The sequence below is a fragment of the Monodon monoceros genome, unplaced genomic scaffold, assembly GCF_005190385.1.
Source record: "Monodon monoceros isolate NGI ecotype Baffin Bay Population unplaced genomic scaffold, NGI_Narwhal_1 Super_Scaffold_20, whole genome shotgun sequence".
In the NCBI taxonomy this organism is placed as follows: Eukaryota; Metazoa; Chordata; class Mammalia; order Artiodactyla; family Monodontidae; genus Monodon; species Monodon monoceros.
This window is the reverse complement of record NW_021703777.1, coordinates 40,436,452-40,458,758: the sequence shown is the minus strand read 5'-3', so window position 1 is coordinate 40,458,758 and position 22,307 is coordinate 40,436,452. Positions and strand designations below refer to the sequence as shown.

The 22,307-nt window shown below is 38.3% G+C and overlaps 1 pseudogene; it reads right to left on the bottom strand.

Moving 5' to 3' along the window:
* Positions 1-2,729: 2,729 nt before the first annotated feature.
* LOC114902375 lies at positions 2,730-11,485 on the bottom strand (annotated as a pseudogene).
* Between the last annotated feature and the right edge of the window lie 10,822 nt (positions 11,486-22,307).

Genomic DNA, 22,307 nt, shown 5'->3' with positions numbered 1-22,307 from the left:
AGAGCCCGAGAGCCACAACTACTGAAGCCCGCTTGCCTAGAGCCCGTGCACCGAAACAAAGAGAAGCCACTGCAATGAGAAGCCCGCGCACCGCAACGAAGAGTAGCCCCCGCTCGCCGCAACTAGAGAAAGCCCGTGTGCAGCAACGAAGACTCAACGCATCCAAAGATAAATAAATAAATTCATTAAAAAAAAAAAAGAAAGTGACATAATTTTTTTTTTTTTTTTTTGCGGTACGCGGGCCTCTCACTGCCGCGGCCTCTCCCGTTGCGGAGCACAGGCTCCGGACGTGCAGGCTCAGCGGCCATGACTCACGGGCCCAACCACTCCGCGGCATGTGGGATCTTCCCAGACCGCGGCACGAACCCATGTCCCCTACATGGGCAGGCAGACTCGCAACCACCGCGCCACCAGGGAAGCCCAAGAAAGTGACATTATTATAGGAGTAACATTGACGCTGCAAACATTGGTCCTGCTTAAACCACATGTAACAAGTTCCCTGTGACTGATTTTGGATATCTGATCCCAACCAAAGCTTGACTTCTCTTATAACACACCTGAACTTCAGCTTGAATATTCCTGATGATGTAAATCTCATCTCTCATGAGCAATCATTCAATCGTGGACAGCTCCAAATATCAGACAATTCTTTCTTAAACAGAGTAGAATTTCCCTTTCCATGATTTTATTTGTCCCAGTCCCACTCTTTGGTTACATAGGATAAATATAATCATGCCTCCATATAACAGTCCTTTAAATATCTAAAGATGATTACCCTAGTTCCAATAACAGTTTTCTTTTTCTACTTTAAATATTCCATAGGCATGGTTTCCATTCTCGGGGGACTAAATGGATCATTTCAATTATTGGGGTAGACAAAGCTTAAACTGGATTAGATATTTAATAATTTTCTTTTCCACTAAATAAGAGGAAGGTCAGAATAGTTTTAGTTGAAAAAACACTTGTGTTGTACCCTACAAGGTTATTTTATTGGTGGGTAATTGGCCAAACTTCACTGTAAATCAGTGGGGTAACAAATGCATTATGGTACAGCCTTATGATAATTTATTATGTATCCGTGAATAAAATCTTGTTTTGGAAAAACAAAATCACAGAATCCCAGAATGTCAAGATGGACTAGAATGCTGTATTTCCACTGAATAAAAGGTCTAGTGTGAGAGGAAAACAAAAACCAGAAAAACTTCTGTTTTTTTCCCTGTACATCTGAATTGTGGTAGGAAATAAATTTTTGAACTTATTCCACAAAATTGTCATCAGGAAATAAAGACAAAAGGAAAAAATTAACAAATAAAAATAATATTTTCTAACCCATTCATCCCTTCCCCCCCCACACACATCTAATATGAAATTGAGTACTTTTTATACTGCTGTTCTGAGATTAGTAAATTTTTATCATGTTTTTATCAATAAAATATTCTAATAGAATGATACTCTGATGAATTATCCATTTTTTTCTATAGCTAAATATGAAGTAAATTTAAATCTTTGCTTAATTCTATATGGAGAGCAGTAAAGCCATTTTCAATGTTTTTCATTTTATTTTTATTTCTCTGAAATCAATTAATTTGATCAGAATCAATTCTTTGTTTTGAAGATTTGGTCACATTTTGCCCATATCTAATTTTACCATTGAAGATTTTGCCACTATAATTTCTTTTCTTTTTTCTTTTGGCTGCGCTGCACGTGGGATCTTATTTCCCCGACCAGGGATTGAACCCAGGCCCTTGGCAATGAAAGCGTGGAGTCCTAACCACTGGACCACCAGAAAATTCCCTATAATTTCTTTTTATGACCATAATTGCTACCAAATCAAATTTTTCCATTTCTAATTTTGCATATCTAAATTTTGTCAAAAAGATTTCATTCTTTGATTTTTAGTTAATAAATGTTTTTCTTTTATCAACTGAAAGTTTTGTTTTGTACTTCATTATTTGTTTTCCTTTTTTTGAATTTTTAAGTTTATTTTCTATGTGTCAACATTCTTATTAATACAGATTTCAACCTGATAAAGTCTGAACGAAGCATGTAAAATATTTCCGTTTAGAATTGGTTAAATCAGAGAAAATTTTTTTTTTTTTTTTTTTTTTTTACGGTGTGCGGGCCTCTCACTGCCGTGGCCTCTCCCATTGCGGAGCACAGGCTCCAGACACGCAGGCCCGGTGGCCATGGCGCACGGACCAAGCCGCTCCGCGGCATGTGGGATCCTCCCCAACAGGGGCACAAACCCATGTCCCCTGCATCGGCAGGCGGACTCTCAACCACTGCACCACCAGGGAAGCCCAGAGAAAAATTTTAATTAATTTTGAATATATACCCTCAAAAATAAATATTCACTTAATGTGGCCTTATCTGTTTATGATATCAAAAGGTAGGTTTTATTCTCCCAAAACAAATGTTCTAAGATAAATTCAAGATTCCTTTGAATAAAAAAAAAAAATACACCTTCTAAAACAGTGAGCTTATAAAATAGTGCAGTGGATTGCTAGGCATACTTAGTGTAACAGGAAAGTATGTTCACCGAGAAAGAAATTTGAAAAATGACTATAAGCCTTTATGGAAAATTGTAACAAGGCCTTTACTTCATTTACTTTTAGCTATGTCATAAATACTAGAAGATAAATTGGACAGTTTGTGACGAAAGTTAGAAAATTTTTTCCATAAAACGAACTTAGGAATCTTTCCTTTTGGCTCTATCTTCCAATCCACCTTCACTGTGTTAAAGAGATAGCGAGTTCTGCCCGATTTTTGGTTCAAGTGAGTGGTTTCCGAATTGACTGGACTCTCAAGGTAGGGAGTTCCTGCTCAGGGTTTCCCGGTCACCAGATCTGTGACTTGTCCAACTTTGAAAATGATCGCAGCCAGTTCATGTTTCACGTGCTGTGTCCGTGGGACAGGTAAAGCTGTGAGAAGCACAGTATTCCCAGCTGTGCACTGCTGAAGAGCATCGTAAGGTAGGTTTTTCACTTATTAAAATGCTTTAACAAGTAGGGATCCAGAACAAGCCTGGTTACTCTCACTTTAGCAGGTATTTGAATTGCTGTCGCAATCACCTTCCCCATGACCCATCTGGCATGGATGGATGAATGAGCTATTGACGTTATGTGGCTTTGGTCACCTGGAGGTCTCCCATGCCGTGGCGCTTCGGCCCTGGAATCCACCCCCTGTGGCAGCAGAGCTGGGTCAGCAGTCACCTCAGGGCTCCACTGTCCGTAAGCTTTCTTAAGTCAATATTTAAAGTTTTCCATGCTATAAAAAGAGATGCGATTTTTTAAAAATAAAAAGTGTATCACTAATTTTATCCTGTGCAGGCTTTTTGTTTTTTGTTTTTTCCCCTCTGGCCGCTTAGTGAAAGGGCACAGTCCTAACCACTGGACCACCAGAGAATTCCCTATCATGTTCAGTTTTAGGTGAAATCAATTTTATTTGATGTCATTCTTATCAGTAAAATTCATTTTGAATTTGGTAAAAGACTGATAATTTATGTTCTTTCTTAGAAAATGCATGAGAAAATTATGAGGATAACTTTTGATCATTCAGGATTCTCCCCATTGTACTAGATGGTCTAACATTTGGCGAATCTAATATTTCCACATACTTAGGTCAGTTTCTATGCGATGTAATAACTGTCTGCCCTATGGCTAATGCAAAGAATAAATAGTGGTATATGAAAATATTCTGAATGGCCAAAATGACAGTCAAAATATCCTTCTTCAGTAAAAAACTGATAAGGTAAATAATCATATTTCTTTTGCATTTTGGGAAATAACTAGTTCAGTCATATTAAAATGTAAAGAAAACAAACTAAAAGAACTTAAGCTACCATTACATCTCTCTTAAACTAGAAAAAAAAAGTAAACACCAATGTTGGCAAATGAAACAAAAATATTGACTAGTACAATGATGTTGTAAATAGCCCTGTAGATTATTCAGTTTTTTTGGAGAGCAATATAACAATAGGGGGCTTCCCTGGTGGCGCAGTGGTTAAGAATCCGCCTGCCAGTGCAGGGGACATGGGTTCGAGCCCTGGTTCTGGAAGATCCCACATGCTGCGGAGCAACTAAGCCCCGTGCACCACAACTACTGAGCCTGCGCTCTGAAGCCCGCGAGCCACAACTACTGAAGCCCTCGCGCCTAGAGCCTGAGCTCCGCAACAAGAGAAGCCATGGCAATGAAGAGCAGCCCCCGTTCGCCGCAACTAAAGAAATCCTGCACCCAGCAACGAAGACCCAACGCAGCCAAAAATAAAAATAAATTAAATAAGTAAAATTTTAAAATATGACAATAGGTATAAAATTATACTACTTTGAGAAATGTATAAGAATTACTCCAATCCAAAGGAATAAAGAATATTTACAAAGATATTTATGCTCTCCTTCATAACAAAAAAAATCTGAAAACCACAAATTCTAATCATGATTTTTCTTTCAACCATGTTTTAAAATTGGAGTATAATTAATTTACAATGTTGTGTTAGTTTCAGGTGTACAGCTAAATGATTCAGATATGTATATACTTTTTCAGATTCTTTTCCATTATAGGTTATTACAAGATATTGAATATAGTTCCCTGTGCTATACAGTAGGTCTTTGTTGTTTATCTGTTTTATGTATAGTGTGTATATGTTAATCCCAAACTCCTAATTTATGCGCCCCGCCCAACTATCCTCTTTGGTAACCATAAGTTTGTTTTCTATGTCTGTGAGTCTATTTCTGTTTTGTGAATTTATAAAAATTAATTTTTTCGTAGCCAACATTCATTTACACGTTCCCACATCTACAGTTTTTTTTTTTTTTCTTCATTCCTTTTTGTATCTCAGGCCTTTTTCCTCTAGGATCTATATTTACTATTGGCTTTAGAATCTCCTTTAATGAAAGCTTCCTCATGATGAAGTGTTTTATTTTTTAACTAATTAATTAATTAATTTTTGGCTGCATTGTGTCTTCCTTGCTGTGCCCGGGCTTTATCTAGTTGTGGCGAGTGGGGACTATTCTGTTGTGGTGCGCGGGCTTCTCATTGCGGTGGCTTCGCTTGCTGCAGAGCACGGGCTCTAGGTGTGCAGGCTTCAGTAGTTGTGGCTTGTGGGCTCAGTAGTTGTGGCTTACGGGCTCTAGAGTGAAGGCTCAGTAGTTGTGGTGCATGGGCTTAGTTGCTCTGCGGAATGTGAGATTTTCCCGGACCAGGTATCGAACCTGTGTCCCCTGCATTGGCAGACAGATTCTTAACCACTGCACCACCACAGAAGATCCGATGATGAAGTGTTAATATTTTTTTCTTTCAGAAAATATTTTTATTTCACCTCCAATCTTGAAAAATTTTTGGCTGATAGAGAATTCTCAGTTGTGGTTATTTTCTTTTAGCATTTTTTAATATACCATTCCACTATTGGCTGGCTTCCATTGTTTCTTTTTTTAAAAATTTATTTGTTTTATTTATTTATTTTTGGCTGCGTTGGGTCTTCGTTGCTACATGTGGTCTTCCTCTAGTTGCCGCGAGCGGGGGCTACTCTTCGTTGCGGTGCACAGGCTTCTCATTGCAGTGGCTTCTCTTGTTGCAGAGCATGGGCTCTAGGCACGTGGGCTCAGTAGCTGTGGCTCTCGGGCTCTAGAACGCAGGCTCAGTAGTTGTGGCACACGGGCTTAGTTGCTCCGCGGCATGTAGGATCTTCCCCGACCAGGGCTCGAACCCATGTCCTGGCAGATTCTTAAATACTGCACCGCCGGGGAAGCCCACTTCCATTGTTTCTATTCAGAAGTCAGCAATAAGCCTTACTACACCTTTGGAAATAATGCTCCTCTCCCCAGCTGCCTGTTATCTTACTCTCTTATTAGTTATTTTTCATACTTTTAAGTGGAAATTTACAACATACACTAAATTAGAAATAATCATATTATGAACTCATGTACCCACTACCCAATTAAAATATTATCAGTGTCATTCCAAACTTGTTTTATTCTACCTCTTTCTTTTTATGCTGTAAATACCATATACCATATCATTTTAGCATAAATATTTTTGTATGCATCTCTAACAGGTAAGAACTTTCTTTAAAAGATAACTAAATACCATTGTGATGTCCATGCTTAAATTTCCCTTAATGTGTTTAAAAACTGTCTTGTCAGAGTTGATAGTTCAAATCTGTTTTCAATAAAGGTGTATACTTTGTATTGGATTAATGTACGTTTTTTTAGTCACAACTTTTTTTTTTAGTCACAACTTTAAAGAGATATAATTCACATAACATAAAATTTATTTTTTAAATGTACAATTTAGTGGTTTGTAGTAAGTTTACAGAGCTGTGTAGTCATCATCACTTTAGAATTTTTTCTTCAAAAAAGGAATCCCATACACATCAGCAGTCATTTCCTACTGTGTCTTCTTCTAGCCCCTGGGCAAGTATTAATCTATTTTCTGTCTTTATGGATTTACATATTTTGGACATTTCATATAACTGGGCATATAATGTCATATAACTGGGCATATAATATCATACAGCATTTTCATATATAATATTTATATAACATGTGACCTTTTGTATCTAGCTACTTTCACTTGGCATGTTTTCAAATATCATCCATGTTGTATTATGTGTCAGTACTTTATTATTTTTGTGACTAAATAATATTCTATTGCACAGATATACACCATTTTGTTTATCCATTCATCAGTTGTTGAACACTTGGATTGTTTCCATTTTTCAGCTATTATAAATAATGTTGCTATGAATATTTGTGTACAAGTTTTTGTGTGGACATGTTTTCATTTTTCTTGGTATTTACCTAAGAGTAAAATTGCTGGGTCATAAGGTAACTCTATGTTTAACTTTTCGAGGAAATGTCACATTGTTTTCTAAAGTGGCACCACAATTTTACATTCCAACCAGCAAAGTATGAGGATTGATTTCTCCACATTCTCACCAAAACTTGTTATTGTCTGTCATTTTGATTTGGCCATACTAGTATGTTCAAAGCAGTATCTCATTGCATTTTTGATATTTGCATTTCCCTAATGACCACTGATATTCAGCATCTTTTCATGTACTTTTTTTTTTTTTTTTTGGCCACTTTGGGTGACTTGCGGGATCTTAGTTCCCTGACCAGGGATTGAACCCAGGCCCTTGGCAATGGTTGCGTGGAGTCCTAACCACTGGACCACCAGGGAATTCCCTCATGTACCTTTCAACCATTTGTATATCTTTTTTGGAGAAATGTCTATTTGGATTCTTTGCCCATTTTATAATTTGTCTTTTTTTGTCTTTTTGTCTTTTTTTTTTTCTTAGTTGTGTTTCTTTTATATTCTAGTTACAAGTCGTTCATCAGATATGTGTTTTCCAATATTTTCTCCCATTCTGTGGATTGTCTTCACTTACTTGATGGTGTACTTTGAAGCACAAATGTTTTTAATTTTGATGAAATCCAATTTATGTTTTTTTTGGCTTTTTTTTTTTTGCACTTGTGCTTTTGGAAAACATTGCCTAATCCAAGATGGCAAAGATTTACTCCAATGCTTCTATATTTTCTTCTAAGAATTTTAGTTTTAGCTATTACATTTAGATCTTTCACCATTTGCATATTTGCATACAATTTTTGTATATGTTATAGAGTAGGTGTCCAACTTCATTTTTTTGCATGTAGATATCAAATTGTCCCAATACTGTTTGTTGAAAATTCTACTCTTTCCCCATTGCATTGTGTTGGCAACCTTATCAAAACTCAATTGATCATAAATTTAATAATTTATTTCTGGACACTCAACTCTATTCCATGGATCTATGTCTATCTTTATGCCAGTACAACACTGCCCTGATTGCTGCAGCTTGTAGGAAATTTTGAAATCAGGAAGTGTGAATCCTCCAACTTTCTTCTTTTTTCCCCAAGATAGTTGGGCTATTCTGGGTCCCTTAAATTTCCATAAAAATTTTAAGCTCAGCTTGCCAATATCTGCAAAATGTCCAGCTGAAATTTTGATAGTGATTACGTTAAATGTCTAGATCAGTTTGGAGACTACTGCCATTTTAATGATATTAAGCCAAATCCATGTACGTGGGCTATATTTCCATTTATTTAAGTCTTCTTTCATTACTTTTATCAATGTCTTATAGTTAGCTATTTACAAAACTTACATTTCTTTTGTTAAATTTATTCCTAAGCATTTCATTCTGTTTTGATGCTATTGCAAAAAGAATGTTGTCTTAATTTCAGTTTTGGATTGTTCATTGCTAGTGAATAGAAATAAAACTGATTTTTGTACATTGATCTTGTATCCTGCCACCCTGCTGAACTAATTTATTCTAATATTTTTGTGGATTTTCCATATACAAGGTCATGTCATCTGCAAATATAGTTTTATTGATACTTTTTCCTTTTCAACCTGGATAAATTTTACTTCTCTTTCTTGCCTAGCTGGCCTGGCTAGAATCTTCAGTACAAGATTGAATAGGAGTAATAAGAGCTGACATCCTTGTCTAGTACTTCATCTCAGGTGGAAAGCATTCAGTCTCTTACCATTAAGTATGATATTAGCTATGGGGTGTTTTAGACAGTCTACCAGGTTGAGGAGATTCCCCGCTAAATTAGCCTGCTTAGGCTGCCATAACAAAATACTATAGACTTGGTGGTTTAAACATTAGGCATTTAGGGACTTCCCTGGCGGTCCAGTGGTTAAGACTGTGTGCCTCTGATGTAGGGGGCCCGGGTTAGATCCCTGGTCAGGGAACTAGATCCTGCATGCATTCTGCAACTAAGAGTCCACATGCCATAACTAAGAAGTCTGCATGCCACAACTAAAAGATCTTGTATGCTGCAACAAAGTTCTTGTGTGCCCCAACTAAGATGTGGTGCAGCCAAAATAAATAAATAAATATTAAAAATATAAACAATAGGCATTTATTTTCTCATATTTCTGGAGGCTAGAAACCTAAGATCAAGGTGCCAGCAGGATTGGGTTCTGGTGAGGCCTCTTTTCCTGGCTTGCAGGTGACCTCCTTCTTGCTGTGTCCTGACATGGCCATTTCTGTGTTTGTGTGTGTGTGTGTGTGTGTGTGTGTGTGTGTGTGTATGTGCATTTAGAGGGAGGGAGAGATTGATCTCTGGTGTCTCTTCCTTTTCTTATAAAGACATTAGATTAGGGTACTACCCTATGACTTCATTTAACATTAGTTATCTCCTTAAAGGTCCTATTTCCAAATACAGTCACATTGGGTGTTAGGGCTTCAACATGAAAACTTTTTGGTGGGGGGAGGGGACACAATTTAGTCCATAACACCTGCTATTCCTAGTTTGTTTAATTTTTTTAATCATGAAAGTGTATTGGATTTTGTCAAGTGCTTTTTCTGGTGCATTGAGGTTATTATCTAGTTTTTGTTCTTTTGTATGTTAATATGGTGCGTTACATTGGAGTTGATTTTTAGCTGTTAAACCAACCTTACATTCCTGGGATAAATCTCACTTAGTCATCATGTATAATCCTTTTTACATGTTACTGGGTTCTGTTTCCTAGGGTTTTGATTTTTTTTTTTCTTTTCTTTTTGAAAGAATGTGTGTGGGGAATTCCCTGGCATTCCAGTGGTTAGGACTCCATGCTCTCACTGCTGAGGGCCCAGATTCAATCCCTGGTCAGGAAACTAAGATCCCACAAGCTGCATGGTGTGGCCAAAAAATGAACAAACAAACAAAACAAACAAAAAACCCCATAAAATAAAGAATGTGTGTGTATATATTTATAAGAATTATTGGTCTGTAGTTTTCTTGTTATATCTTTGTCAGGTTTTGATATCAGGGTAATATTGGCCTCATAGAATGAGTTAGAACATGTTCCCTTCTCTTTTGTTTTCTGGAAGATTTTGTGAAGGATTAGTGTTAATTCTTTAAATGTTTGGTAAAATTCACCAGTGAAGCCTATAATTCTAGGGTTTTCTTCATGGAAAGTTGTTTTTTGTTTGTTTGTTTGTTTGCGGTACGCGGGCCTCTCACTGCCGTGGCCTCTCCCGTTGCGGAGCACAGGCTCCGGACGCGCAGGCTCAGCGGCCATGGCGCACGGGGCCCAGCCACTCCGCGGCACGTGGGATCCTCCCGGACCGGAGCACGAACCTGCGTCCCCTGCATCGACAGGCGGACTCTCAACCACTGCGCCACCAGGGAAGCCCTGTTTTTTTAAATTATTAATTCAATGGCTTTACTTGTTCAGTTTTTCTATTTCTTCTTGAGGTAGTTTCAGTAGTTTTTGTCTTTCTAGGAATTTGCCTATTTCAACTAGGTTATGTAATTTGTTCATTGTATTTCCTCATTGGGAAGTTACAATGTCACAAAGCTTAATGTTCTGAGATTCAGTCATTAAAAAAAAAAGCTCCTTGGACTGTTGCAAAACTTTATTTCCAATGTTATGAAAAAGTTGATTTTGACAGTTTTTTGCCATTGTTCTCATTCCTTTTATGGAGTAGTGAAATTTTGGATGTCCTCACTCTGCTATTCTGGCACTTATTCTGATTAATTCATCTATTATATACCCATTCCTCACTCTCTTGAGGTTTTTTTTTTGTGCTAAAAATGAATTTAATAAAGACTATTTTAGTACCTTAGCCTCTCCAGGAGAGTTGGAAAGCCACACTTGGGAACTCTCATCCAGGAACCATTTCCAAAATCACACCACAAAGCTGGCTCCATAAAGCCACCGTGTTTCTACTGCTGCTGCTTCTGCTATCCACAGATCCTGCTGCTTTCAACACTGACATCATCAATGCTAGATACTGGATGCTGCCGCTAGAACATCACTGCTCCTTTGGAAAAGTAGCTACCACCATGGCTGCCACCTGCCCTAGCATTGATTCCACTAAATCAATTTGATTCACTAGTGTTTGTCTCAAAGTCTAATGTAGGAGAATTCTGACTGATAGAGCTGTGGTCATATATCTGTGCTCTGGCTGTAAGAAAGGCTGGGTAAGTTGATTTTTTAAATATTATGTTGGGTGGTACTCTTTGCTTCTTACCAAGACTCGTATGATGGGAATTCCCTAAACATGGGATGGTAGTCTCCATTTTCCATAAAATACTAGCTATGTCATAATTAAAGAAAGAATAGTGATTTGCACTTTAAATGCTTGCTTACCATAATACATGTTGCTTACCATAAGTCTTTTCATCTTAAACCACCTCCACTCCCCACTTATTTCATGTCACCTATTTTTTGAAGAAGTGGGACATTCTAATAGTTGAATTTTCCACATTCTAGATTTGGATTGTTGCATCCTCATGGTAGTTTAACATATGCCTCTATTTCTTGTATTTCCTGCTTACTTGTGGTTGGATATCTAGATTTAGCTCCTTTTAAGATTTTGTCTTTGTGGTTGAATATTTAGGTTTCACCATGATGTATCTTTGTAAAGATTTCTCTGTATTTTTCCTACTTGCAGTTTGTTGGTATACTGAATCTGTAGATTGTCTTCCATTGCTTCTGAAAAAATTTCAGCCATTATCTCTTCAAATATTGTCTCTTATTCTGCCTCTTCTTCTAAACCTCCAATTAAATATGTTATATCTACCCACTGTATCCTATATGTCACTGGTTCTCTATGGCAATTTTCATGTTTTTATCTTTTCATGCTACATTTTGGATAGTTTCTTCTCATTTTTTCCTTCAGTTCTGCAGTTCTTAAGTTGTGTCCAATCTGTTGTTAGACCCGCCTATCTTTTGTTTTTAATTTCATTTATTGTATTGTATTGTTTTATTTGTTTAAGTTCTGTTTGATTCTTTATCAGATCTACTATGTTGCTTTTATAGTTTCCTCTTCCCTGGAGATATTTTCAAGCTTATATATTATTTCAACATAATAAGCATGGGGACTTCCCTGGTGGCACAGTGGCCAATGCAGGGGACACGGGTTCGATCCCTGGTCTGGGAAGATCCCACATGCCATGGAGTAACTAAGCTGAGAGCTACAGCTACTGAAGTCCTCATGCCTAAAGCCCGTGCTCCACAACAAGAGAAGCCACTGCAATGAGAAGCCTGCACACTGCAACGAAGAGTAGCCCCAGCTCGCAGCAACTAGAGAAAGCCTGTGCGCAGCAACAAAGACCCAAGGCAGCCAAAAAAAACCCCAAAAAACATAATAAGCATGGAGTCCTGATATCTCCTGGAACTGTTCATCGTGTGTGTTGATTCTCACTTGTGCTGGCTTTAATTTATTTATGTGCTGGTCATCATGTTTTAAAAAATATCTGTAGAAACAATCAGAAACCTAAGATGAAATAATGATTTTCATCTGATTCTTCCAGGCACTTGAGGCCCTTTACCTTTCTAGGACTATCTTAATCTAAATTCTGAGATTGAAGTTGCCTTAACCGCCCAGGTGAGGAATCTGGGTTATCTCTTGCTTTGAGAGTGTAGCCCTTTGGAAGACCTTAGTTTAATGGAGTAATGAGGTATGAGAGTCTCCGCCTGGGGTTGGACCTACGTTTTTGGCTTCTGTGCCCTTTGTCCAGTAAGGCCATTAAACCCAGCTAGGTTTGCTTCTCCAGGTTTTGACCTTCTCTTAGATTTTAACCAGGTAAATTTCTCATTATCTTTTAAACTCTTTCAGTTCTTTTAAGAAGATTTAAAAAAATATTTCATCCTGCTTAATTTTCTTCAGAAGGATTGGTTTGAATTATTTAGGCCGTAGTTGCTGAATGCAGAGGCAAGTAAATATTTTTTGAAAAATTATACAGGAATACCTCATTTTATTGCACTTCACTTTACTGTGCTTCCAAGATGTTACTTTTCTTACAAATTGAAAGTCTGTGGCAACCCTGCATTGAGCAAGTCTATTGGCACCATTTTTCCAATAGCATTTGCTCACTTAATGTCTCTGCAACACATTTTGGTAATTCTCAAAATATATCAAACTTTTAAGTTATTATTGTATTTGTTATGGTGATCTGTAATCAGTGATCTTTGATTTACTACTGTAATTGTTTTGGGGCACCGTGAACCATGCCCATTTAAGAAGGCAAACTTAATCAATAAATGTGTGTGTTCTGACTGCTCCCCTGTCTCTCTCCCTCTCCTCAGGCCTTTCTACTCCTTGAGACACAACAATATGGAAATTAGGCTAATTAATAACTCTACAATTGTCTCTCAGTTTTCAGGTGAGTCACATATGTCTCACTTTAAATCAAAAGCTAAAAATGATTAAGCTTAGTGAGGAAGGCATGTCCAAAGCTGAGATAGGCTGAAATCTGGGCCTCTTTCACCAGATAGTTAGCCAAGTTGTGAATGCAACAGAAAAGTTCTTGAAGGAAATTAAAAGTGCTCCTCCAGTGAACATATGAATGATAAAGTGAAACAGCCTTATTGCTGATATGGAGAAAGTTTTAGTGGTCTGGATAGAAGATCAAACCAGCCACAACATTCTCTCAAGCCAAAGCCTAATCCAGAGCAAGGCCCTAACTTCCTTCAATTCTATGAAGGCTGAGGGAGGTGAGGAAGCCACAGCAGAAAAGTTTGAAGCTAGCAGAGGCTGGTTCTTGAGGTTTAAGAAAAGAAGCCCTCTCCAAAACATAAAAGTGCAAGGTGAAGCAGCAAGTGCTGATGTAGAAGCTGCAGCAAGTTATCCAGAAGATCTAGCTAAGGTAATTAATGAAGGTGGCTACAGTAAACAAGAGATTTTCAGTGTGGATGAAACAGCCTTCTATTGGAAGATGCCATCTAGGCTTTCATAACTAGAGAGAAGTTAATGCCTGGGTTCAAAGCTACAAAGGACAGGCTGACCCTCTTGTTAGGGGCTAATGCAGCTGGTGACTTGAAGTTGAAGCCAATGCTCATTTACCATTCCAAAAATTCTGGGGCCCTTAAAAATTATGCTAAATCTACTCCACTTGTGCTCTATAAGTGGCACAAAGCCTGGATGACAGCACATCTGTTTACAGCATGGTTTGCCGAATATTTTAAGCCCACTTTGAGAACTACTCCTCAGAAAAAAAGATTCCTTTCAAAATATTACTGCTCATTGAAAATGCGCCTGGCCACCCAAGAGCTCTGATGGAGATACACAATGAGTTTTCTTTTATTTTCATGCCTGCTAACACAATGCCCATTCTGCAGCCCATGGATCAAGGAATAATTTTGACTGTCAAGTCTTATCAAAGAAATACATTTCGTAAGGCTATAGCTGCCATACATTGTGATTCCTTTGATGGATCCGGGAAAAGTCAATTGAAAACATTCTGGAAAGGATCCACCATTCTAGATGCCATTAGGAACGTTTGTGATTTGTGAGAAGAGGTCAAAATATCAAATACCAGTTTGGAAGAAGTTGATTCCAACTCTCATGGATGACTCTGAGGGGTTCAAGACTTCAGTTGGGAGATGTGGTGGAAATGGCAAGAGATTTAGAATTAGAAGTGAAGTCTGTTATTTGTTTCTATGTGTCTGAATTGCTGCAATCTCATGATAAAACTTTAACGGATGAGGAATTGCTTCTTATGGATGAGCAAAGTGGTTTCTTGAGATGGAACCTACTCCTGTTGAAGATTCTATGAAGATTGCCAAAATGACAACAAAGAATTTATTTTTAAAATTTTATTACTATTTTTAGTTGGAGTATAGTTGCTTTACAATGTTTTGTTAGTTTCTGCTGTACAATGAAGTGAATCAGCTATATGTATACATACATCCCCTCCCTCTTGGACCTCCCTCCCACCCCCACCCCCATCCCATCCATCTAAGTCATCATAGAGCACTGAGCTGAGCTCCCTGTGCTATACAGCAGGTTCCCACTAGCTAGCTATTTTAACATGACAGTGTATAAATGTTAATCCTAATCTTGCAGTTAGTTCCACCCTTCCCTTCCCCCACTGTATCCACATGTCTTTTCTCTAGGTCTGTGTCTCTATTCCTGCCCTGCAAATAGGTTCATCTGTACCATTTTTCTAGATTCCACATATATGCATTAATATACGGTATTTGTTTTTCTCTTTCTGACTTACTTCATTCTGTATGACAGACTCTAGGTCCATCCACATATCTACAAATGACCCAATTTTGTTCCTTTTTAGGGCTGAGCAATATTCCATTGAATATATGTACCACATCTTCTTTATCCATTCATCTGTAGATGGACATTTAGGTTGTTTCCATGTCCCGACTATTGTAAATAGTGCTGCAGTGAACATTGGGGTGCATGTGTCTTTTAAAATTATGGTTTTCTCAGGGTATATACCCAGTAGTGGGACTGCTGGGTCATATGGTAGTTCTATTTTTAGTTTTTGAAGGAACCTCCATACTGTTCTCCATAGTGGCTGTATCAATTCACATTCTCACCAACAGTGCAAGAGGGTTCCCTTTTCTCCATACCCTCTCCAGCATTTATTGTTTGTAGATTTTTTTGTTGATGGCCATTCTGACTGGTGTGAGGTGATACTTCAGTGTAGTCTTGATTTGCATTTCTCTAGTAATTAGTGATGTTGAGCATCTTTTCATATTACTTGTGATTGGTCTGTTTATATTTTCTAATTCTTCCTCATTCAGTCTTGGAAAGTTGTATCTTTCTAAGAATCTGTCCATTTCTTCCAGGTTGTCTATTTTATTGGCATATAATTGCTTGTAGTATTCTCTTATGATCCTTTATATTGCTGCAATGTCAATTGTAATTTCTCCTTTTTCATTTATAATTTTGATTTGAATCCTCTCCCTTTTTTCTTGATGAGTCTGGCTAAAGGTTTATCAATTTTGTTTATCTTCTCAAAGAACAAACTTTTAGTTTTATTGATCTTTGCTATTGTTTTCTTCATTTCTATTTCATTTATTTCTGCTCTCCTCTTTATGATTTCTTTCCTTCTACTAACTTTTTTGTTTTTTGTTCTTCTTTCTCTAGTTGCTTTAGGTGTAAGGTTAAATTGTTCATTTGAGATTTTTCTTGTTTCTTGAGGGGAGATGGAATTGCTATAAACTTCCCTCTTAGAACTGCTTTTGCTACATCCCATTAGGTTTTGGGTTGTCATGTTTTCGTTGTTATTTGTTCCTATGTATTTTTTAAATTTCCTCTTTGATTTCTTCAGTGATCTCTTGGTTATTTAGTAGCATATTGTTTAGCCTCCATGTGTTTTTGTATTTTTCCTGTAATTGATTCCTAATCTCATAGCGTTGTGGTTGGAAAATATGCTGGACACAATTTCAATTTTCTTAAATTTTCCAAGGCTTGATTTGTGACCCAAGATGTGATTTATCCTGGAGAATGTTCTGTGTGCACTTGAGAAGAAAATGTATTCTGCTGCTTTTGGGCAGAATGTCTTATGAATATCAATTAAATCTATCTGGTTTATTGTGTCATTTAGAGCTTGTGTTTCTTTATTTTATGTCTGAATGGTCTGTCCATTGGTGTAAGTGGGGTGTTAAAGTCCCCCCACTATTATTATGTTACTGTCGATTTCCCCTTTTATGGCTGTTAGCATTTGCTTAATGTATTGAGGTGCTCCTATGTTGGGTGCATAAATATTTATAATTGTTGTATCTTCTTCTTGGATTGATCCCTTGATCATTATGTAGTGTCCTTCCTTATCTCTTATAACAGTATTTTTATTTTTTTTATTTTTTTAATTAATTTTTTTTTGCAGTACACGGGCCTCTCCCGTTGCGGAGCACAGGCTCTGGACGTGCAGTCTCAGTGGCCATGGCTCATGGGCCCAGCTGCTCCACGGCATGTGGGATCTTCCCGGACTGGGGCATGAACCCGTGTCCCCTGCATCGGCAGGCAGACTCTCAACTGCTGCGCCACCAGGGAAGCCCAACAGTCTTTATTTTAAAGTTTATTTTAGCTGATATGAGTACTGCTACTCCAGCTTTCTTTTGATTTCCATTTGCATGGTATATCTTTTCCCATCCACTCACTTTCAGTCTGTATATGTCCCTAGGTCTGAAATGGGTCTCTTGTAGACAGCACATATATGTGTCTTGCTTTTGTATCCATTTATCCAGTCTTTTGGTTGGAGCATTTAATCTATTTACATTCAAGGTAATTATCAATATGTATGTTCCTATTACCATTTTCTCAATTGTTTTGGGTTTGTTTTTGTGGGTCTTTTTCCTCTCTTGTGCTTCCCGCCTAGAGAAGTTCCTTTAGCATTTGCTGTAAAGCTGGTTTGGTGGAGCTGAATTCTTAGCTTTTGCCTGTCAGTAAAGCTTTTGATTTCTCCATTGAATCTGAATGAGATCCTTGCTGGGTACAGTAATCTTGGTTGTAGGTTCTTCCCTTTCATCACTTTAAATATACCATGCCACTCCCTTCTGGCCTGCAGAGTTTCTGCTGAAAAATCAGCTGTTAACCTTATGGGGATTCTTTTGTATGTTATTTGTTGCTTTTCCCTTGCTGCTTTTAACATTTTTTCTTTGAATTTAATTTTTGTTAGTTTGATTAACGTGTGTCTTGGTGTGTTTCTCCTTGGGTTTATCCTGCTTGGGACTCTCTGCGCTTCCTGGACTTGGGTGGCTATTTTCTTTCCCATGTTAGGGAAGTTCTCAACTATAATCTCTTCAACTATTTTCTCAGACCTTTTCTCTTTCTCTTCTTCTTCTGGGACCCCTATATTTCGAATGTTGGTGTGTTTAATGTTGTCCCAGAAATCTCAGAGCCTGTCCTGTCAGTTCTTTTCATTCTGTCTTCTTTATTCGGCTCCTCAGCAGTTATTCCCACCATTCTGTCTTCCAGCTCACTTACCTGTTCTTCTGCCTCAGTTATTCTGCTATTGATTCCTTCTAGTGTATTCTTCATTTCAGTTATTGTTTTGTTCATCACTGTTTGTTTGTTCTTTAGTTCTTCTAGGTCTTTGTTAAACATTTCTTGTATCTTCTCAATCCTTGCCTCCATTCTATTTCCGAGATTTTGGATCATCTTTACTATCATTACTCTGAATTCTTTTTTAGGTAGGTTTCCTATTTCCTCCTCATTTATTTGGTCTTGCAGGTTTTTACCTTGCTCTTCCGTCTGTAACGTATTTTTTTGTCATCTCATTTGTTTTGATGGGTGGGGCTGTGTTCCTGTCTTACTGGCTGTTTTGCCTGAGGCATCCAGTACTGGAGTTTACAGGCACTTGGGTACAGCTGGGTCTTGGTGCTGAGATGAGGACCTTGGGAGACCTCACTCCATTTGATATTCCCTGGGGTCTGAGGTTCTGTTAGTCCAGTGGTTTGGACTCAGTGCTCCCACCACAGGAGCTCAGGCCTGACCCCCAGCCTGGGAACCAACGTCCTGAAAGCCATGCGGTGTGGAAAAAAAAAAAAAAAAGAAAAAGAGAGCAGAATAACAAAGAATAAAAAATAAAACTAGAAAAATAAAAAATATATTAGATAAAAATATGAATGAAATGACAAGGCAAAACAGAACCACTACAGAAAAAAAAAAAAAAAGGCCAGAAGAAGCCTTGGGGGTGGGGCCTAGGCTCAGGACCCTCATGGCCAGAAAAGGCCTTGTGGGGTTGGGGTCGTGGCTTAGGCTCAGCCTAGACAGTGGGGGCCCCGGAGAGCGGAGGTAAAGGCCTGGGACCCCAGCAGGCTTGCCGGACCCAAGCAGTCAGGGGAGATGCTAGCTGCGTTCCCCTCTGATCCCCCAATCCCCCAGAGGTCTCTCTCTGTCCCCACTGATCCCTGCACCATGGGTGGGCTCCCCCTCTGGTCATGGAACCCCTCCCCTTCCCCAGCCACCCCTCACGGGTGCCAGTCCCCTGCTCCCTCCACTTTCTCTCCCCGCTCCTTCCCTGCCACGTCCTACCTGGTTGTGTGGGTACTTTTCCTGTCCCTTTAGGTGTCCGACGTCCCCCACCAGAGCCTGGGAGTTGCCCTAGTTGTGTCAAGAATTTAGAATATTACATAAACGTAGTTGGTAAAGCAGTTGCAGAGTTTGAGAGGGTTGACTCCAATTCTGAAAGAAGTTCTACTGAGCAGGGTAAAGTGCCATCAAACAGCCTTGCATGCTACAGAGAAATCCTTCATGAAAGACAGACCTCCTTGCTGTCTTATTCAAGAGACTGCCTCAGCCACCCACCTTCAGCAACCACCACCCTGATCAGTCAGCAGCATCAACATCCGGGTAAGACCCCCACTGGCAAAAAGATTATGACTCACTAAAGGCTCAGATGATGGTTAGCATTATTTAGCAATAAAGTATTTTTAAATTAAGGTGTATACATTGTTTTTTTAGACATAACACTATTGCACACTTAATAGACTACAGTATAGTGTAAGCATAACCTATATGTACCGGGAAACAAAAACAATTTGTGTGACTCACCTTATTGCTTTATTGCGATGGTCTGGAACTTTACCTGCAATATTTTTAAAGTATGCCTGTATGCCTTTTATTAAGTATATATGTACACCTGAATACTCTTACACTATATGTAGGACTGCACTAATGCATGGAAATGTAAATATGTAATGCAAATTTAAAAAACAGGGCATGATCTTAGCAGTGATTTATCGAGTAATTCTGAAAACCTTTGACATCTTCATGTAATGCTTTTTTTCCTTTCTTATGCAATAAATGCAGTTAATAAACTGTGACCGTTTTTCTTAATCAAGTTATACTAAGAGTCTGCATACCTTTCCCAAGAGAATTGTCAAGAGAACAGTAGTTAATGCCTGTATATTTCCTGGTTAAGAGTGTCTGCTTGATTTTTTCTATTAAAGGCAGAGAGAGAAATTTGCTCCTTGGTCTTTAATGAAGAGAAGAATGATTTTATTTCACCAAGTGGCAAATATTTAACACCAGTAGAATTTTAAAAGATTCAGGTTAAAGAAAATACAAAACCAAAACCCTACAATGGTAGTACCATGAATCTTGGCTATGGGTTGGTGAAAAATCCCTGTACCTGCCACCAACACCAAGACCCTTCTCTCCTGGGGTCTGGGATATGTGGGAAAAACAAACATAAACAAAAAAACCAAACTCCACAATCAGTGAATTGGTAATGGAATGTTGTCTGAATTTGTTATTGTCTTGGATGGAGAATCAAGGGAAAATAAAAACCCTTTTGCCACGTCTATATCTTGGTGTTCTAAAGCATCATGTTAATAGCAATTAAAATAACTTTAATTAAATGAAAAAGGGAAGAGAACTTCCTGGCGGTCCAGTAGTTAGGACTCCTCGCTTTCACTGCAGAGGGCCCTGGTTCAATCCCTGGTGGTTGGGGAATTAAGATCCCACAAGCTGGGCGAGTGGTGACGATAGGTCAAAGTGGAGATATTCTTAGTTATGACAGGCTCCAAGTCCTATTTTTACATGGATTGTAACTAAAGAATAAATACATGAAAAAATAGACATATTTTAAATGAGATCAAAGGTGTAATTTGGGGGTCTCTTTATTTCTGAAGTCATTCAAATGCATAATTAAAAAATTATAATTATATCCATAAAAATATTTTAAAAATCATTTTTCCAGATTATGAAAGTAACACACACTCAAAAATGCCTTTTGTTTTTCCTTATCTCCAAATGATGTGCTAGGTATAGTTCTAAACTCCTAGGAAGAAGTAATAAAAATTCTTGGACTTTTTTTCTGTATTTTAAGTCTGATAGAAATCACACATTAAAAAAAATCTGTACAAGGTAATGAAAATATTGTTTCTTAGATTTTAACTGGCATTATTAAGTTGATGGTACAATGCTGATTATCACTGTAGATGTTCTGATTGACAGCTATATGCCTTTGATTAATAGAAATGTCACTACATAATGAGAGCAATATATGTGACATGTACAGCCATTCAAAACATACAGTTTATGGGGAGAAAATACCTAAAGTGTTTCTTGGTAATGAAAAATACTGGAAGTACCCTAAAATATTTTAGTCCTCACTGTCACACCCTCCCTTCACCCTTCTGCCTTTATGGTGGTCTAAAGAACTTTTATGTCCCATACGTCTCATGGTTCAAGGGTAACCAAAGTAATCACTCAATTCCATAGGACAGGGACTTCCCTGGTGGTCCAGTGGCTGAGACTCCACGCTCCCAATGCAGGTGGCCCGGGTTCCATCCCTGGTCAGGGAACTAGATCTCACATGCCGCAACTAAAACAAAGAAACCCGTATGCTGCAACGAAGATCCCACATGCTGCAACTAAGACCCGGCACAGCCAAATAAATAAAATACCATAGAAAAGCTCTCTCATGAGAATGAGTAGTTGCTTCAGATTACCTAGGCTCCAGTTTCATCAGAGAAACAAGAATGAATCAATTGTTTTTTGTTTTTTTAAAATACTTATTTGGTTGCACTGGGTCTTAGCTGTGGCAGGTGGGCTCCTCAGTTGCGGCAGGCATGTGGGATCCAGTTCCCTGACCAGGGACTGAACCCGGGCCCCCTGCATTGGGAACTCGGTCTTAACCACTGCACCATTAGGGAAGTCCCAAGAATGAATGAGTTATAATCAAACGCTACTTTCCTACAAGACTTCAGCACTCAGACTGCTGACCAATCTTAATGCTTAGAGATCCCTCCCAGAAGTGGCTAACACTGAATCTAGTCCTCAGAGATGCTTGATAGACTCCAAAATGTAATGAGTTACTTTCAATTAGCTAACTTCCTCAATTTGAAAAATGAGGGGATTAATTATGGTTTTCCATAAGTCCTTTTGTGGGGTTGGCCCTTCCTGTCTCATCAATAAAACAATCACCCTGTATTTGTTCACCAGCCAGCACACAAACTTCTGAGAACATTTGAAAGAAACTCCCTTTGGGTAACCGCATCAATGATAGCAAATTCAATAAATTTTGGAAATTCCCTGACAGTCCAGTGGTTAAGACTTGGTGCTTCTTACTGCTGTGGGGTGGGCCCGGTTTGATTCTTGGTGGGGGAACTAAGATCCTGCAAACTGCATGGTGTGGCCTAAATGAATGAATTCTAGTCAATCTGTCACCGTAAGAGCCAACTTTGAGTCTTTTAAAACTAGATAGCTTTCAAAGTAGTTTATCATTTCCTTGAGACATTTATATATAGCCATGGTTTTTTTTGTCTTAAGAAAACGCATTTTAGTCAGATTCTCAAAAGGTGATAAGCATTGGAACAGTATGAGAAAACCTGTCTGCAGTACAGTGCTTCTCACATATTTATAACACATGCTAGTCTTTGATAAACCAAACTCTTAAGCATTGTTACTTGAAATTTTTAGATTTTAAGTAACAAATCAGAGACTGTTGAATATCCCTTTCCCAATCACACTGAGATCATGATATACCTCCTCAAATGGGGGTACTCCTCTTGAATGAGTAGACCAAATAAGGTCAGGAATTAAACTGCCACTTAAAGCAACAATCTTTAGGATGTTCAGC